The sequence below is a fragment of the Mytilus galloprovincialis genome, chromosome 4, assembly GCF_965363235.1.
Source record: "Mytilus galloprovincialis chromosome 4, xbMytGall1.hap1.1, whole genome shotgun sequence".
In the NCBI taxonomy this organism is placed as follows: Eukaryota; Metazoa; Mollusca; class Bivalvia; order Mytilida; family Mytilidae; genus Mytilus; species Mytilus galloprovincialis.
Genome location: NC_134841.1, coordinates 36,084,387 through 36,103,645, shown reverse-complemented (window position 1 = coordinate 36,103,645; position 19,259 = coordinate 36,084,387). Strand labels below are relative to the sequence as shown.

General features: G+C 31.9%; 1 protein-coding gene and 1 long non-coding RNA gene across 3 annotated transcripts in view; one reads left to right on the top strand and one right to left on the bottom strand.

Moving 5' to 3' along the window:
* The window catches only part of LOC143072009 (G-protein coupled receptor dmsr-1-like), a 92,997-nt gene that overhangs the window by 6,295 nt on the left and 67,443 nt on the right, over positions 1-19,259 (top strand). The gene's annotated exons all lie outside the window — the stretch shown is intronic.
* LOC143072008 (uncharacterized) lies at positions 4,691-7,758 on the bottom strand. The gene is made up of 3 exons (XR_012977014.1): positions 7,453-7,758; positions 5,789-6,004; positions 4,691-4,992 (listed from the first exon to the last, which is right to left on the bottom strand). It is a non-coding gene; the product is annotated as an uncharacterized LOC143072008 (long non-coding RNA).

Sequence of the window (19,259 nt, the reverse complement as noted above, 5' to 3'; positions counted from 1 at the left end):
GCAAAATTAGCACTTAATAAATGTCAGACCCAGCAGGTCATCTGATTTCGTAATCGTATCAAGTTATACAACGTAACTCATTTTCCCGACCGCTGTATAATGTTGTGTTGACTGTTTGAAATAGTTCACCGCTTCTGAATGTTATATTTTGGGCATCAATGCTTACACAAGATTTGCTAGAAAGGTAACTGTTGTAAATGCACTGTTGACTGTTTGAAATAGTTCGCTGTTGCAGAATTTTATGCATTCTAAGCACTCAAGCGTACATTAAAATATCGTGATATGCTAACAAAGTCACTCACATTGGGAAATCAACCAATGAAGTGACGTAATTTTTAAATTCAGGTACGATCAATGAGATCAGCTATATATTGCTTTAGATTCTAAAACGCCAAATGAATGTCCATCAATCAAAATCAGGACCATTGCCATTGATATTCTGCAATGACTTGTTTTTGCATATATATTTATAAATGCTATAGCTGATAGAAATTCTGTTATGAAAAGATTTGTGAAATCTATGTTGTAATTAATAGATGTATGTAAACCATTTTATCTTTTGCCATTCAAAATTTTACTTTCGAAAACGGATGTTACAGCATTTTAAGTGCCCCAAACAAAATCTGAACATATCATAAGCATCTATACTATTAAATAAAGGCAACAGTAGTATACCGCTGTTCGAAATTCATAAATCGATAGAGAAAATCTGTAATGGCAATGTTAATTAAAACATTAAAATGAAAACATTACATGACAGGACTACAATACAAATAAATGGGAGAACAAATATGACAGAGAAACAAACGATTAATAGCCAACAAAAGGTACTTTGTTAAAATTTTAATACGCCAGACGTGTGTCACGTCCACACAAGACTAATCAGCGACAGAACAAGTACAAAGCTGAAAGGCATCGAGGACCAAAAGTTTAAAAAGTCTCGACCAACACGGCCAAGGTTATTCACATGGGACAACAACATCCTTTAATATTTTTTAGAATTTAGAATAAAACATACCTTTGCAAAGAGTAAATTTTATAAAATGACTATACAATGGATAAACATGATAAAACTGAAGTGGTGACTAGCCACAGAACAAAAACGGATAAAATAAAAGTGACGTCACATTTGAATTAAAAAACGAGTTCCCAAAAGTTAAGAAAGAATTTAGATGAAGTTCAAGATTAGATTTGTATGACTTATCTAATGCTTATTATTAACAGTGAAAATTACAATACTAATATTATCAAATTGTAGTAGCAGTAAGACAACCAATTGTATTATCTAGCTATGTCGGTGTTCCTCTGAATCAAACTGTAAACCAAGTATATAGTGTAAATTTCGTTGATCCAGACTAAAATCTATCAAAAGAACTGGATGATCAATTATCTTTACCATAACTCACGAATACAACAGAAAAAAATAATAAGACGTATAACTTTAAACGTTAAGACATTCGACAAAATCCGATGACAATAACAAATATAACATCAAAACTAAATAAATGAATTTGCCAATTCGGATGGAAAAGTACCATGCCACGTCTAATATCAAAGCGAATTCACACTCAGCAAAACAGTCACAATCGGGAAAAAGTCACATTCGGTAATAAGAAGATGAGACGACCTCATTTTGTGTGTCGCGTCTCTTGGGTCCACAATAAATTAATCATCCTGCCTCTGTGTCCTATAAGTACCATGCATAGTCGAATTTGTCGTCCACTTTTATGATCATTTAGTTTGGGTTATTTTTGTAGAAAAACGAAAATATGTCTCCGATACTACGATTATACTACTATACTATATAGAGACTCTATATAATATAGCAGTGATCGCCATGGAACAGAAAACGTAGAATTAATAGTTACTGTAATAGCAAATACACTTTATTTATAATATATATACGTATGTTCATAGAATACAGAAACGCGAAAATAATGGAATATAACAGAAAAAAAAAAAAAAAAAACGGAATTCCAGACATAATATATTTTACTAAAATTAATCCTACAACAGTTGTATCTATGATGAGTTAATTTACATACTCCAAACAAAGCTTAAAATGCCCGCGATTTCGCGGTTGTGTTCTAGTATTGTTTTATACAAAAATCCTCGGAGGACGATTGGTATAAGTAGTCCAACAATTGTATAACTAGCCTGTCAAAACTGAAGTTGATAGTTCGAATCTTAATTTATCTGCCAAACAATGTTCGGTAAAAAAATGCGATCACCATAAGTGAACAGGAATGAGAAATTCAGACGACAACAAGAGAGTTTAACGACAAAATTGAATTTTTATCAATAAAGAACTATGATCAAGCGAAATACACGTTGATCAGTAGATAAAAATCCCAGGGTGGAAGTAAATTGACAGGGGAAAAATCAATCCAATGGGGGAAATTAATAGACAGGGGTGAAACCAGTCGACAGAAGGAAATCAATCGACAGTGGGAAACAAATCGACAGGGGGCAATCAATCGACGGGGAAAACATCAATCGACATAGGAAAAAAATCAATTGACAGGGAGAAAATAAATCGACAGGGGAAACAATCAATCGACAGGGGAAACATAAATCGACAGGGATAATATCAACCGACTGGAGAAAAAATCAATATCGACAGGTAAAAATATAAAACAGATTAGAATTTGCAATTTATTATTTGTACTTCAGGTTAGTGAAAAGCTAAATTGATATTACATAAGAATGGTCAAATACGAAAGCATTGCCAAACTAGAAAACAGAATATACAAGCTAAATAGAATAACATATAAAAAGTCACAAAGCCTTCAGGAAGATAGAATAAAGTGAAATTATACTTATTGTCTCTCTACTTAAACAAATATAACTCTCCCTGTTCTCTCCAAAATAAAGCTTAATTTTCGTATTTATGTCAAAATTTTGTTGCATAAAATTACGCTTTCTTCATTAAAACTGTTTACCAATTGATAACTGTCATTTGCTATCCACGAGGACAAAAGACTCAAATACTACATTTACAAAACTTTTTGAGATACATGTATATATGTAACAGTGAATTTGAAAAAAAAAAATGAGATTTTTTGTAAAATCTCTGAAAGTATGGCTAACCGTTATCAAAGGTACCAGGATTATAATTTAATACGCCAGACGCGCGTTTCGTCTACATAAGACTCATCAGTGACGCTCATATTAAAACAGTTAAAAAGCCAAACATATACAAACTTGAAGAGCATTGAGGACCCAAAATTCCAAAACGTTGTGCCAAATACGGCTAAGGTCATCTACTCCTGGGGGTAAGAAAATCCTTAGTTTTTCGATAAATTCAAAGTTTTTTAAAACAGGAAATTTATAAAAATGACCATATAATATTGATATTCATGTCAACACCGAAGTGCTGACTACTGGGCTGGTGATACCCTCGGGGACGAAACGTCCACCAGCAGTGGCATCGACCCAGTGGTGTAAATAGTTATCAAAGGTACCAGGATTATAATTTAATACGCCAGACGCGCGTTTCGTCTACATAAGACTCATCAGTAGTGACGCTCATATTAAAACAGCTAAAAAGCCAAACATATTCAAAATTGAAGAGCATTGAGGACCCAAAATTCCAAAACGTTGTGCCAATACGCCTAAGGTCATCTACTCCTGGGGGTAAGAAAATCCTTAGTTTTTTTAAACCATTTTTCGAAAAATTTACACACTGAGAATTAAAAAAAACTAAAATAACACACTGAGAATTGAGAATTACACTCTGAGATTTCATACAAACGCATTGAGATTACAAAAAAATAGAATTACACACTGAGAATTGCAAATTACATAATGAGATTTCAAAAAGACACACTGAGATGAAATAAACTAAAAAACAACCAGTGAGAATTTGAAATTCCACACTGAGAATTTAAAATAACACACTGAGATTTGTGCGAACTTTTTATGCGCACAAATTTAATTAGCATACTTAATCTTAATCTATTACAAGCTTAGAACAACTAGGGGACATAACTTGTTAGTCCTTCAATTTGGCGCTAAATGTTTAATAACATTAAAAATACAACATATAGAAAAAATACGTTATTAATGACCAATAAAACAAGAAAAATACCCACTTACTCTCATTACAAAATGTAAAAAACTTTATTAAAATTTTAAGAAAACATTGGAACAAGCTGCAAAAATACAAACAATGCAGTGAAATTTCCCCCAAAGTGCCTATTACAGCATATGTAAGTAACAAATTATAAAAGATTACCTTGCGAAATCATGGTAACAGTTGAAAGACTTTTGAAAATGGACCATGCTTAAACATTTTTAAGCAAAAAATCCAGATATATGGTTAGTATTAACTGAATTATAGGCAATAATCTTATGAATATGAGTTAGCAAAAAAAGTTGTTAAATTTATTACGAATGTTGGTTGTAGGAACCGCATTCATTATAATGACAAGAGTTCGGGAGACCAAGATATTTATCTGTTGAATTATTCATCTCATGCATATTCTTTAGTAATATGCATATTAATCTCAGTGTGTATTTTTGAAATCTCAAACTTTGTACTTTTTTGGCTTTTTAACTATTTTGATCTGAGCGTCACTGATGAGTCTTTTAAAGTAGACGAAACGCACGTCTGGCGTAGTAAATTATAATCTTGGTACCTTTGATAACTATAAGTGATTTTTACAACAATCATTTAATATTCCAGGGATTTTACAAAATCCCTTCTTTTACAAATTCTCTATACCATATATATTCAAGTGATATATATTTAATTGAGACAACTGTCTGTTTAACCAACTGTCCTGTCAACAATTGCAATCACCTGCACCTCGGCTAAAGCTAAGTTTGTCATGTCTTTCTTCTGTATCCTGACGTAACGGCCATTTATTATCGGATTGCATTCAAAGGCCAGGTGGTATCCTATCTTGGCAGGTCCAATATAAAATTTACAACGCGTCATTAGATTATGTGATGGACCTGCAGTTATATCCATCTGACGGATTAGTTCACCTGCAACATAAATCCATGAACTTATTGTTGATTAAAAAATAAATTTGAGATTAACAAATCTCCAAATTGATCTTTTAGGTGTCCAAACTTAAGCTTTTTAATATCAAATGCAATTGACTTTATAATGTTTAGAAAGGATAAAATTGAGAATGGAAATGGGGAATGTGTCAAAGAGACAACAACCCGCCCAAATAAAAAACAACAGCAGAGGGTCACCAACAGGTCTTCAATGTAGCGAGAAATTCCCGCACCCGGAGGCGTCCTTCAGCTGGCCCCTAAACAAATATATACTAGTCCAGTGATAATGAATATATAATAAAGGAGCAAAGATTGGCGTCCAGGAATATATTCTGGACGGAAATGCGCAACATAAGAAAAAATGGTCTGCTTTTAAGCTTCAATAAGTGTTTCGGTTTTTGTACATCTTTGGCTTTCAAATAATTGGCTTTGAGCATCCCTGATGAAAGTAAATCCAGAAAAATGCTTTGAACGCACAACTTTATAAAATACATAACGTATTGTTTTCATTTTTTTACAAGATATCTTATTTTTTGAATAACACAATACTATTCCAAAATCTTCCTTTGTTATATTATTACATCTGATTAATGACAAGTCAATGAATACATTTATGTTGAAATTATTTTTACTTCCTTTTTAGCTTTATGCATTATGAATCATTAATATTCATATGTGTCAAAGCTCGGTCTCAACACTGGCAATTATTGCACATAAAAATTATACTTTATAAACGCATATAAGGAAGTGTACTTTCTTAATCAATCAAACAGCTTACCACAACAATCTCTCCTTGCAAATATTTCTATCTGCCTAATGTTGTAATCACGACCAAGGTCAACCATCCAGTATGGCGACTGTTCTGTAGTGGTGTGCGAAAACGTGCTTATGTTTCCGTCATTAGCATATCTAGCCCAATGATTTCCATGTAGCGAACTTTGAGTGGCTGCCTTTCCTTCTGCCACCTCTTGCAACATTTGTACATCAGAAGTGTCTGGAAGGAGTAAAATATGTGTAATGTAATTGGCTAATGACCTTGACAATTAAAATTCATTTTAATGCATCAACAATAATATGCAGATAAATCGTACACCATTCGATAGCATATCTTCTGCAATACGTTATTATACTAAATATACATTCACATCTACATTGTGATGTTTATTGCAGTAATTATCAATTAGGTCAATCATTGTAACTGATTATATGCTCTTTAGTTTATTGGCCCATATAATTTTGAAATACAAATTATCTAATATTCTATTGTCTTCTACTCTGTTCTAGAAGGAAACAGAGCAAGACTGTACGCATTAACAACTTCTGAGATGGAAGTTAGAGCACTTGTATAAGCCCCTTCCATTCTTTGCAATTCAAACGAGTTGCGGTCAACGGCGGGATAACAGAGTGCTAAACCGTTAACACATCATTCAGATAGCGCACTCCTCTAAACATAGCCAAAGTTGACTCACTTGGAGATTAAATAAACAATTACCATTCATTTTACAATATTATACAAATATAGCCTTTGTATGAAGTCGATGCAAGGATATATTGACCTGAAAGAAATATATTGACTGAGGACGAAGTCCGAGGTCGATATACTTCTTTGGGTCGATATATCCTGTATTGACCTCTTACAAAGGCTATGTTTGTTATATTATTAATTTCCGACCATATTTGTATCATAATCGTCATTTGATTTTGTTGGAATTTTATAGGTATTATATTGTCTACTTGACAATAACAAAATATTAGTTGTTATTTCAATTGCTTTTTTTTGGTTTGTTTGTCATCTTATGTATTTGAAGATTTTTTTCGTCAAATAATCGATCACTTATATCATTTGTTTCAAAACGTTTAAGATCGTTTAACAATATCCTGAAATTCATTACATGACGTCACAAATATATCGGTTTTTAGATACATATTCTAAAAAGAACCGTGCAGTATGCTTTTTTGCTGTGCAATATACTTTTTGCTATGCAATATGCTTTTGCTGTCCGCCATTATCTCTCTACCTTCGAAAATATAGTTTAACATGTGAATATCCCTAAACGAATCAAATTTGTTAAAATATACGAATTAATAATATTAAATATTACAAGAGGGATTCCTACTTTGGCTGGGAATATATCCATAGGGGTCAATACTTTGATGATTGAAAATAATACGACTGACACAAAATCCGTAGAAAGAAATAGAACATCCTATTATAGAAGATAAGACATTGTGATTTAAAAGTTTTCTTTTTTTCTAGAAGGAGAAAAATGTTTACGAATAAAACTTTGACTTCTATTGCAATCTTCAAAATTAACATCTAAAATTTCTACGACATAACTGTGGTATATGCATCCCGATTTTTACTAATGTTTTGACCCAAATGAAGGTAAAATCTCAATGATGATAATTTAAAATGAAACAAATGTGGATTTCTATAATTACCTCTATCTAAATTTGCCAAAATTTGCTGCAAAATGGCAGTATTTGTGTTTATCTGTTGCTTCAAGATGGCTGTATTCGTGTTTATTAGCGTCGTCAGGTTTTCACATGTAATTGGTCCTATGGCATTTGCATCCAGTGTAAAAATGCGTGAAAGAAAAACTAAGAACATCAAGATACTCATTTTGTGTTGCATTTCAAAAGTGAATGATTCTCCCGACTTTAAAAATGTCCTTCAGACCTTAGCGCCTATGTTCATCACGTGTTAATTGTTAAGTATCACAGGTTAAAACTTGATGGACACATAGTGAAAAAAATATATAAAAACAATTTTCAAGTTCCGAATCATGTTTTGATTTTCGATTACTAAATTTGTGCACAAAGCAAAACATACAAAATGCGCAATATAATCGAAATTAAGTTAAAAGTTTTACCACAAAAAATCCTGATAACACGTGACGAAACCAAAAACAACGAAACAATATTTAAATTGGTTTTAGGTCACCCTGAGACCATCAACCTCAAAAAAGAGATCCGACATCAATCCCAAAATCCCTTAATATTTGATAATTGGTGGTAATTAAATTTACAATATTCTTAATGCCTCAGTCGATTTTGTATTTGACATAGTATATTACAGTACTCTAAAGTACAGATCTTAAAGTACTGGCAGTTACTGAAAAAGAAAAAAAAAAAGAAAAAAATACTGAACTAGAAAGGTTGATAATCCATCAAAGACAAATTTCAGTGATGAAGCACTAGCTTCTTGGTTGAGAACACAGTTCATCAGCAGTGCTTACTTGCCAGTGCTAGAAAATAAAAAGTATTTCGCCATTTAAACGCTTTTCTAAATTTACCTTCATCAGGAACGAGAAAAACGATGAATGCCAAGGATGTAAAAAAAATGAATGACCACACTATTTAATATGCGGATAAGAAAACCAGAAAGCAATTTCAGCACTTGTAATTAACTGTCAACAGCACATGGCTATTTTGGTATTTTTGTCATGTGATACAGTTATATCTATGATCATTGCCAGATACAAAGCGCCAAGAGGTAAGCAAACATAAATTTACCCTTAAATTACTTTTAAAATGGTGTTATTTTTCTATAAAATTTTTCGTACGCTTTTTACAAAAAATAAACATGCTTAATTGTATTGAGTGTAGATGACAGACCAAAATTGTTTGTTTGTAAAAATTAGATGGAAAATGTGTGTAAATAAAAGTGTTGTATTCTATATGTTTATAGTTCAAATTTCCAATTTAACTAACTGGTGGTGTTTAACAACCTTGACTGACTGGTAAGCCCTCGCACAGTCGGGTTCCAATAATAACGTTCTGACAGCAACCACCATACTTTTTCCTCAAGTATATATACTTGGACAAATAGCCTTATCATGTTTCGCATTGGTTGCGTGATCTCAGAGCAATTTCAAGTAAAGACCTTTGATACTTTTAGAGATGTTTCTACTGCTGACAAGAGAATGGTTTTAACACTTAACATAAACTTTTACATTCATTTGGATGATATTTTTTTCTAATTCAAAAGCGGAAATGAAAGTCCCATTATTCAATGCAATAATGTACGTCTGTTCAAATAAACAGCGACCTTTTCAAAGACGACCGCAGTAATATTTTTTTTTTCTAAGTAAAGTTTAATTCCGTCACCGAAAAAAAAACAATTTGCGAAGAAATGATTTTAGTGATATAATTTGTATTATCGTTAGAACTTTGTAGAATAGATGTCATTCAAACAGTTTGAAAAGATATACAAATTTTTTAACGATTAATTCAATTCTTAACCGTATCGGTAGAAGCAATTTTATTTTCTACTTAGTAGTCCACAATCCTGTTAAATTCTAAAGGTTATTGTCGCTTTGGATATATAACTAAAGGGATGAAGGGATGTGACATGCTGAATTAAATACTAAAACAATTCAAATAATAAAGAGACCCCTGTTTTATTTCTGATGCTTGAAAGTGGACTTCAAATAAGGATAGTTATGATGAATAACAAATATACAGAGCTATTTGACCATAAAAGAAATATTTTTAACAAGGGATAACTTACCATCTTGCATGCATGTATAATGATTAAACCCTGAAATAAAAACACAATTTATTGTATATACTAGCAATAATTCAAATTTGTTTCATAACCTTAAACGGTTTACATGATATTTTATCAAGTACCAAGTCAATAATATGACATTTGTTAATTCGTTTGATGTGTTTGAGCTTTTGATTTTGCCATTTGATTACCTGCTTTCCGTTTTGAATTTTCATTTTATTCAGCTACTTCTTGAAGATTCATTTTAAATACATCAATGTTCCTAAATGAGATTGTGAATAATTAAAAGGTATGTTAATTTGGCATTTAATCATACATTTATCTCTTTCTTCTTGAAAATAAAACAATGGACATTTTTTCGCTTTCTACATTACGCACTTTTTCTTGGTTTTATTTCAAGAGAATCGGCTGCAATTAAGAAAAATCAGTAGGTTGTTGATTTTCAGTTCTCGAATAATTTCATTTTCAATGCATAATACAACTGAAAACACCCCCAGAAAATTACACACTACAAAAAGGAGAGAAACTACGTGCGTCGAAAGGGGAAACATCTCTCCCATACAATTATCAACCGTCATGCGAATCGAGAATAACATGTAGCGATATGATTGGACTTTCTAATTTTATACAGTATCATTTTCATTTACCGATAATGGTTCGCTGCCACTGTTGGTGCATTTTAGTTTAAACAACATTTTATTTTTCAAAAGTGCACGAAATACAATTATACAATAAAAATACTGGGGTTTGGAAACAAGAAAAACTCATATAAATCCGTCTCCCTTTAAAAAATATGACAAAATTAGGAACATAGTATAAGAAACTCGTATAGTATAATTTTCAATTCACATAACATGTTTACTCTGTGGTTTGCCTGTTACTCAGAAGTCAGTTTGATCGAAAAAAGTGATCAACTCATTTTTTTTTATAATTCTTACATGAAGCTGAGAAATATGTAAATGTTTCGAAAATAACGTAATATTAAATAAAAGTTTCAACATTTAAATCGACATAAAAAAATTGTTTATGGACCAAATCTCCCTGTTCTAAAATAAATCTTTGTACAACTTTAAACATATTTTCGTTTTCCTCAAATTGTTAGTCCTAGAGGGTATCATCAGGTCAGTTGTCAGTGCTTCGGTAGGGACAACATTCACATGTAATTTTTGGGCCCTTTATAGGTTGCTGTTCGGTGAGAGCAAAGGCTCTGTTTTGAAGATAGTACTTTGACCAATTATGGTTTATTTTTACAAATTGTAAATTGGACGAGAGCGTTGTCTCTTTTGCACTCATACCACATTTTCTTATATCTATAATATATTTATCTAACATTCCTGGTTTATATAAATTTAGTAAACCCTCAAGTAAACCTTATAAAGTGTCTTCTTGAATTTAGAAATTACAAAGAAACCAAGGTTCCAACTACCTCCACCAAAGTTAACTTCAGATGGAAAGTTGTAATTCATTTTTAGGTTCTTTTACATCCCTGGCATTGGAATGCTTTGGTTTCAGTTTCGATGGGAACGCATTGAATTTTGAAGTTTTATTTTCATGACTATTTTTAATTTGATATGTAAGACTGCAAGCCATCTTGTATGCTGTATGAATAAAACCGTTGTTAACCACACGTTTATAAGAAAAGTAGCTGTAGAATGTAATCTACATTGTGTATATAAGATACAAAATTATTATAAATGTAGAAACTGTTCACCACCAAAATTAGACCTAAAATGTATTCGTTCTGTAAATATCGACTCTAAAGGTGTCAGACAAATATAAAATGTAAGACCTGCACGGAGATTGCATTTGTAGTATGTGAAGGTCTTAGAGACATACATGTTCTAAGTCTGGAACTTACAGTTGTAGTTTTGAACACCATTCCCTGATCGGGGTTATTTATGTTTTTACATGTTATTATCTAAAAGTGGGACAAAAGATACCAGAGGGATAGTCAAACTCATAGCGAGTATCCTATTAGATCTTCTTAAATTCATGCAAAACTGCAAAAGTTTTTTATACTTTAAATTTTACAACTGTGTGTTACAACTGTGTTTTTTTCAGATGTGTGTTTTCTCAAAAGACTTATCAATTAATCTCTTATCTTCAATTTCAGCAAACAAAATAGTTACATCTAATCTATATTTTAATCCCGCATTTTCCCTTTTTAGGCAATGCACTCAGTTAGTCAAAAACTTTTTATTGCATCTTTCACACATACATTTTTGGATTTTTTATGTTGCCAGATATCTCAAGAACCACAATCCGCTCTTTTTTTGCAAATAAAAGTGCCTTTGTTGGTGTACTGTATTTGGTATTGTCATAAAGATCACAGTTGCTTTTTTTCAACTAATAAAAAAAAATCAGGACCCAAAAGAGAAAAAATAAAAAGGCAGGACAATGACTACAACATTTTTTTTTGATATCCTAGCCCTAACACCCTCCTCCCATAATAAAATTAATGGTACCAATTTTTTTGCACCAGATGCGCATTTCGACAATACATGTCTCTTCAGTGATGCTCGTGGCCAAAATATTTGAAATCCAAAGCGTATATAAAAGATGAAGAGCTATAATCCAAAAGGTCCAAAAAGTGAAGCCAAATCCGTGAAAACATATGGTAGCTTCATTGAGAGAGGATTAAGATATAATTAATGTTGAACTGCAATTATTTGATACACTAAACACAAAATGGATACATGTCTAAACCTAAGCTTTATGCTTTTAGAACACGTTTACTATCTGTTGGTATCTCTTACTTATTTTGAACAGACAGTGATGTTGATATATTCTAACGTTTTATATTTATATTGGACTAGCCACCTCTGAGTTTACCTTTGAGTTCAGTATTTTTGCTTATAATTTTTTCAGTATTCAAAACCACATAATTTGGAGTGTTTCCTCCCGCCTTCCTCACACACATTTCAACTTTCATTCAAGGTTACAATTCAACCTGTTCAAAAGAGGGACGAAAGATACCAAAGGGACAGTCAAACTCACAAATCTATAACAAACTGACAACGCCATGGCTAAAAATGAAAAAGACAAACAAACAACAGCACACACGACACAACATAGAAATAAAGAATAAACAACACGAACCCCACCAAAAAACTAGGGGTGATCTCAGGTGCTCCGGAAGGGTAAGCAGATCCTGCTCCACATGTGGCACCCGTCGTGTTGTTTATGTGATATCAAATCCGGTAAATAGTCTAATTCGGTAGGTCACATTCATGAAAGGGAAGGGGATTGTAGTTACGACGTAAGGAACATATCCGATATCATTTGTGAAACGGTTATTCCATAACGGTCAACCAACTCGTGATGGCGTCCGTAAAATTTACGAAGGGATGATTTCAACTTCACCATTTGGAACTCTTGGTTTAATAGCTTTCTTGTGAGCAGCAACCCTCTGTCAAGAAAATAATGATAGGAAATGCAAGCACGGGAATATCGAAACAACCTTCTGAGTTTTTATTCATGTTTTCGATATAAAAGCATTTAAATTTTCTGCGAGAAAGTTTCGATATAACATTTGTTCTGTATCGAAACTCCAAATTTGAAAGTAGTATTTCAATGCTACTTCTCCTTCTCAAGGGCGGCCAACAAGTTTTAATCAGTGTTTGTGTAGAAACAATTTTTGAAGAGAAAAAAAACCCTGAGTTTGTATACCTACAATTAAAAAATATCCAAATGGCAATATTCTGTCCCCCACTTGATGTGAATGCTGAGTTTCCTTAAAAATATTACTAAATTCTGTCTACAACATCACTTCTATTATTTACTCTTTTTTTCGGATATGAGACTGATCGACCACCAAACTTCAAATACAAAACAAAAAGTCAATTCTCATTTAAAAATACGGAAATAAAACACCAAAATTTTTAATGACACAAGCAAGCCGATAATACCTTACATAATTGCTAAACAGTCTTTTAGACTTCAAACATGTCAAAACAAACTCTCTCTCTTTCTGTCCCTCTTTGTATCTGTCTCTCTTAAATTTGATTCTCTTGTATAATGTTTAAAGTGAATATAACTTTACGTCGTATACTGTATCACATTTTTAATTTTGTACTTGTTTTGGCTTTCAAAATGTTTGATCTGAGCGTCACTGATGAGTCTTATGTAGACTAAACGCGCGTCTGGCGTATAAGATTATAAGCCTGGTACCTTTGGTAACTATTTTAATGTTAAAAAAATTACATACAAATTTCTTATTAATATGATCATCTATGTTTTTAAGTATTAGTCTCAGGAGTATGAGATCTAATGAGGTATTAATAGCATGTTCGAACGTTATTAAGGAAATTTTAATAGTGTTAAGTAAAGACTTATTTTAGTTAGGATTTAGAATCGTGTTAACTTTGTAATAATAGTATACTGCTCTCTAAACAGTAATTTGATTTGTAATATAGGACACAGCATACCTTTTCTTGTGTTCTTAAAACAAGAATATAAAAATCTTAATGGTTTGGCTTCCAGCTGATACTTTACGATGGTGATATAGAGAAAACCTAATAATCTACAGTCATTTTCACTAGATCAATATAACTCGTGATGGACTCTAAGTTCCCCAAGGTATCAAGTAATTGGTGTTTTGGCGCTGACATAACTCAAGGATTCATAAAGGTAATTAAGGATCGATAACCTTTAGTTCTGTTTTGTTTTCATGCATCAAAATCATGTGTTTCCCGCTCTCAAAATCAGTCGAAAATTATAAAACATATGCCTTCCATTTGCATTACCCAGTTTGGGATGATAAAGTCTTTGATTTAAATACAATTCAACACCACATGTGTTAATCCCGGTTTTGGTGAAGATTATGGTTTCAAATCTTCATTTTTCTGTTTTTGTCTTCTTGTCTGTTTTCTTTTGGTCATTATATTGTATGTCTTTATTAAGCATGATATCGGACTGAACATTGTTTAGTTTATTCAAATTTTGTGCAGAATGAGCACAACGCACATCGGTGCAACGGAATTATGATAAATGCAATATTGTTTTTTTGAAATCTGAGCTAAATGAAGCACTTGATAAATGGAGTAGTTTTATAATTCCACCATTCTTGTTTTGTCTTGCTTCCTGCTGTATTTATTTACCAAAAATAGAAACAAAGTGATATTTCGTGCAATGTCGATTTCATATCACGTCAATCATTCTTAAGGCCACACAAATTTGATTCCTTGTTCGACGGACCCGCCCGCACCTATTTTTTTTTTAAACAGATTTTTTTTAATTTTTTTATATTGTCGCTTCCCGCATCCGGAAATGTAATCATGTCCATTTCCCGCACCGTTTTTTTTGTAAATATTATAAAAAGATCTCATTTTTTGTTTTTAAAATCACAGTCTAACCTGTATATAACGATTTTAAACATAAAAGCACCCCATCACACTGTGTAAATATATGTGAGAATATTTGTTTCATCATGAAACCTGTTTATCCAAAGTGAGAGTGCTCTGATATAAATTTATAACAGCGGAAATACCTGTAAAGAACAAAAAATTGGTTTCTTTCCCCCTTACTTATATTCCCTATCAAACAATTTCGTTATTAGAATAAAGTACAAAGAACTTCTGAAGGATTTGCCTTCAACTGCAATTATATTGTATGCTGGCGAAACAAAACTATCCATAGCCGCTTCATGTTTATGCACCTGTCCTGATTGATTCGGGGGCCTGTCGTTCAGCAGTTATCGTTTGTTGATGTTGTTCATTGGTATTTTCCCGTTTGGATATATAGATTAGATCGTTGGTTTTCCTGTTCGAATTGTGTACGCTAATAATTTTGGGGTCCTTTATAGCTTGCTGTTTGGTCTGTATCAAAGCCCTGTGTAAAAGGCCGTACTTTGACCTGTGTTTGTTATTATCAGGTTGAGAACAACCCTCCCTCAGACAAGGGGTCATTTTACTGATGTAGAAAAGAAAATATAATTACCAAGGATCTGTACAGTTCTTATATACAAAACCTTTGAAAACTTAGAATTTTGTACTCAAAAAGAGGAGAATTACTTTTTCTAAAAAAGGGGTTCACTTATTTTTAATAATATTAAACTATTAAAGTAAATGTGTTATAAACATGGTTAAAGTCCAGGTTTATTACAAAATTTTTGGACATGTTTTGACCATTTAATACCAGATAGATATATAGTTCTTTGAGAAAATATGAGCCCTTTTGTACAAACAAATATATTATAACTTATATTGATCCCTCATAAAACATGTAAAAGGGATATTTATAACATTAAGGGGTTGCCCCAAAACTGATAATGACTTGGATGGAGAATTGTCTCATTGTTAGTCACACATACATAGACCAGATTTAATTATTTCTTGGTGAACAGGGAAAAATACTTCAGAAATTAAAGAAATGTCAAAGTAGAAGTGATAAATCAAGTTTTAATATTGTCAAAACCTACTATTTTATGTTTACAAAAAAAAATTATAATCGCTCGCCTTTACTTTTCAAGCTTCGCCTCAAAAATTTTCAAATTAAATATTTTTTTATTAAAATTTTCAAATCGCTCGCTCGCCCCAAATTTTGGAGTCCAAAAATCCGTAGAACAAGAAATTAAAATGGTGTGGCCTAACAATCTGTGGTTCGTTTTGTTAGGGAAGTAAGCTTTTCTTTTTGTGTTTATACATTTTTATAACGTTATAACTATAAATGTAGTAAATTTTAGCTGATGTTTATTAACAAGGTTACATCAAGTGTCAGAAATATTTCAATATTTTTGTATTCGACACGAAAACTATTAAAGGCTAAAATACTAAAAAGTAAAGTCACAAAAATACTGAACTCCGAGGAAAATTGAAAACGTTCCTGATCTAATGACAAAATCAGATGACAAAACACATCAAACGAATGGCCAACAACTGTCAATCAAATTTCCATCCTGGTATCTATGATGAGTTTATAGAAAACGTCGCCTTTCACCAGTTTATATCTACAGATAGTTGATATTTTTCTGACATTGACCTAATATTGTATATGTACGCATTTGACAATCAAACAGGAAAACAAATATAATGAACAAGAAACGTACATTACGAACGAAGGAAACAAAGATGACAGCTAAATGGAAAAGTCAATATGTAAGAGAAAACAAAGCATTTGTCTTGATTTTCACGTCAGAAAGCAGTCAATAACTGTTCCTTCTAAATTCATACACTTGAAAGGTCACTGGCAATTAGCTAAATGGTTTGGACTGTTACATAACTTTGATTTATGTTCCAATACATCAGCCTGTAATGTATTTGATTTTTTGTGGTTTCATTATTCCTAATGATATGGTTAAATATAAAGCCTGATTTTAAGAATAACGTTGTCCCAAACCAGCCAATTATTTAAAGTATCAGAAAAATGACGATTATTTGAAGATTTGTATTTATTTTTTTTTATTGAATGAAATTATAATGCTCTTCAACTTCGTACTTTCTTTGGCCCCTTTTTAACTTTTTTTTATTCGTAGACAAAACGGCAAATACAAAACTGCAATCCTGGCATCTACGATGAGTTAATTGACTCATTGTTGATGACCGTATGATTACATCTACAGGGTTTTTCGGGCTATACATGATCTGATTGCGGTATTATTGATAGAATGAAATTCAAAACAGTGTAGCTGTGGCCATTGATTGACACATTAAAATCATTCATTGACTGGGACAATTTAGGTGAACGTTTGTATGTAACGACCAATGCTCACTATGTTCTTTTTAAAGACACTTAAACTATGGGGTCACCAAAGGTTCTCAACACCTAAATAAAGTAATTTGAAAAATTAATCAGAAATAAAACGATATTTTGATTTATATCAATTATATAAATCAAAACACAAAGGTTATTCCTGATTAATTTTTCGAATTATTTTATCATTAAAGGCGTTAATAAACCTTTGGTGACCCCACAGTTTAAATGTCTATCGTAGGTACGTCGTGAACAGTGGTCGTTACAGACAAACGTTCACGTAAATTGTCCCAGTCAATGGATGATTTTAATGTGTCAATCAATGGCCACAGCTACACTGTTTTGGATTTCATTCTAATTTGCTAAAATATCATGTACTCATATTAAAGAAAAAAATATTTAAATGTTTAAAGATATTCCCAAAACTATGCACAACAGTATTTTCGAGTCCTTTCCAATAGCATTATTTATCCAATCAATAGCCAGCTCAAGTACCAACTACTTTTAACGATAAACCCAGCAAACATATCTTTGTTTAAGAAAAAAACCTGATAAGTGATGATGCACTTATTCTAATTCTCATATATATTCTAAAAATGCAATTATTGTTTTCTTGCAGAATGCATGTTTAAATGAATATTATAAGTAAGTCTATACCCATAGTTATCATATCTATATTTTATTGAGATACAAATCCAATATATCATGAAAAACCCCTTAATATTTTGCCGTCATCAAGCATTAATGACAAATATATTTTCCAATTGTCTACAAATTTATCAAAGAGAAAATAGGATGCATAAAGCCAATCTGATGAGAAAATACGATGGAAGTCAATTCTCCTTAGACAGCTTAGCTATACTCGCCACAATGACCCATGATCAAACTGTCGGGTTAATTCATGTTGTCTCTCATCAGCTGAAGACCTTAATGTATAATTTGTTTGTTTTATCACGATTCCTCACAACTAATAAGAGAAATATGAATTTGAATTGTGTATTTATGAAATGTCCAGGGTATTTAATGCTAAAGTATTTTTTTACCACGTGACAAACTGTTTGTCTGTTGAGCAAAGAGATAGGCAAATGTTTATTGTATTTCTGTATACATTTTGTTTTGTCTAGAAGAATGGATAAGAAGTTATTATATTTAAAGTTAAATAATTTCCTATAGCTGCAATACGATTTTTCTATATTTTAGAATCAGCTGCTGCAATACGATTTTTCTATATTTTAGAATTAGCTATCAAATAAATATTTTACCAAAATTCAAAAAAAGGAAAAGGAAATGTCATACATAAATGTTTTTTTAAAAGAAATTTAAAGGTCAGAATAAACCATTTAAAAAGTTATAAAAGTACCAGGATTATAATTTAATACGCCAGACGCGCGTTTCGTCTAAATAAGACTCATCAGTGACGCTCAGATCAAAATGGTTATAAAGCCAAACAAGTACAATGTTGAAGAGCTATTTGGGTTTACTATCAACCAAATATACGATTCATGTTTTTGTAAGAAGTAAGTTACAAGAAAATGGCGTCGATGTTCTCAAACGGCCTAAAGCTGCTTTTTTACGTTTATCACTGATAGTGTTATTGTCAAAACTGTTCGAAATTTAGGGTCCTCAATGCTCGTCAACTTATTACTTTATTTGTTGTTTTTTTTTTTTTATTTTCTGATTTGATTCTTTTGTAGACGAAACGCGAGTCCGGCGTATGCAATTTTAAGAATAATGTTTTAGAGTTATTTAAAACACCACTGGGTCGGTTCTTATGCTGTTGAAGTTTCTTCCGAGCGGGTATCTCGAGCCCAGTAGTCAGATTTCAGTGTTGTGAAGAATTATCTTGGATTTGTACAGAACTTTAATTTTTTCGTACTACTAAGAACTTCTACCAATGAATAAATTAACTCAGCTGTATTTTGCAAACCTTTTAGAATTTTGGGTTCTCAATGCAATTCAATTTTTTCTTTTTATAACCGTTTTGATTTTTTTGATTCGAGCGTCACTATTGAGTCTTTTATAAACGATACGGTTGTCTTGCGTACAA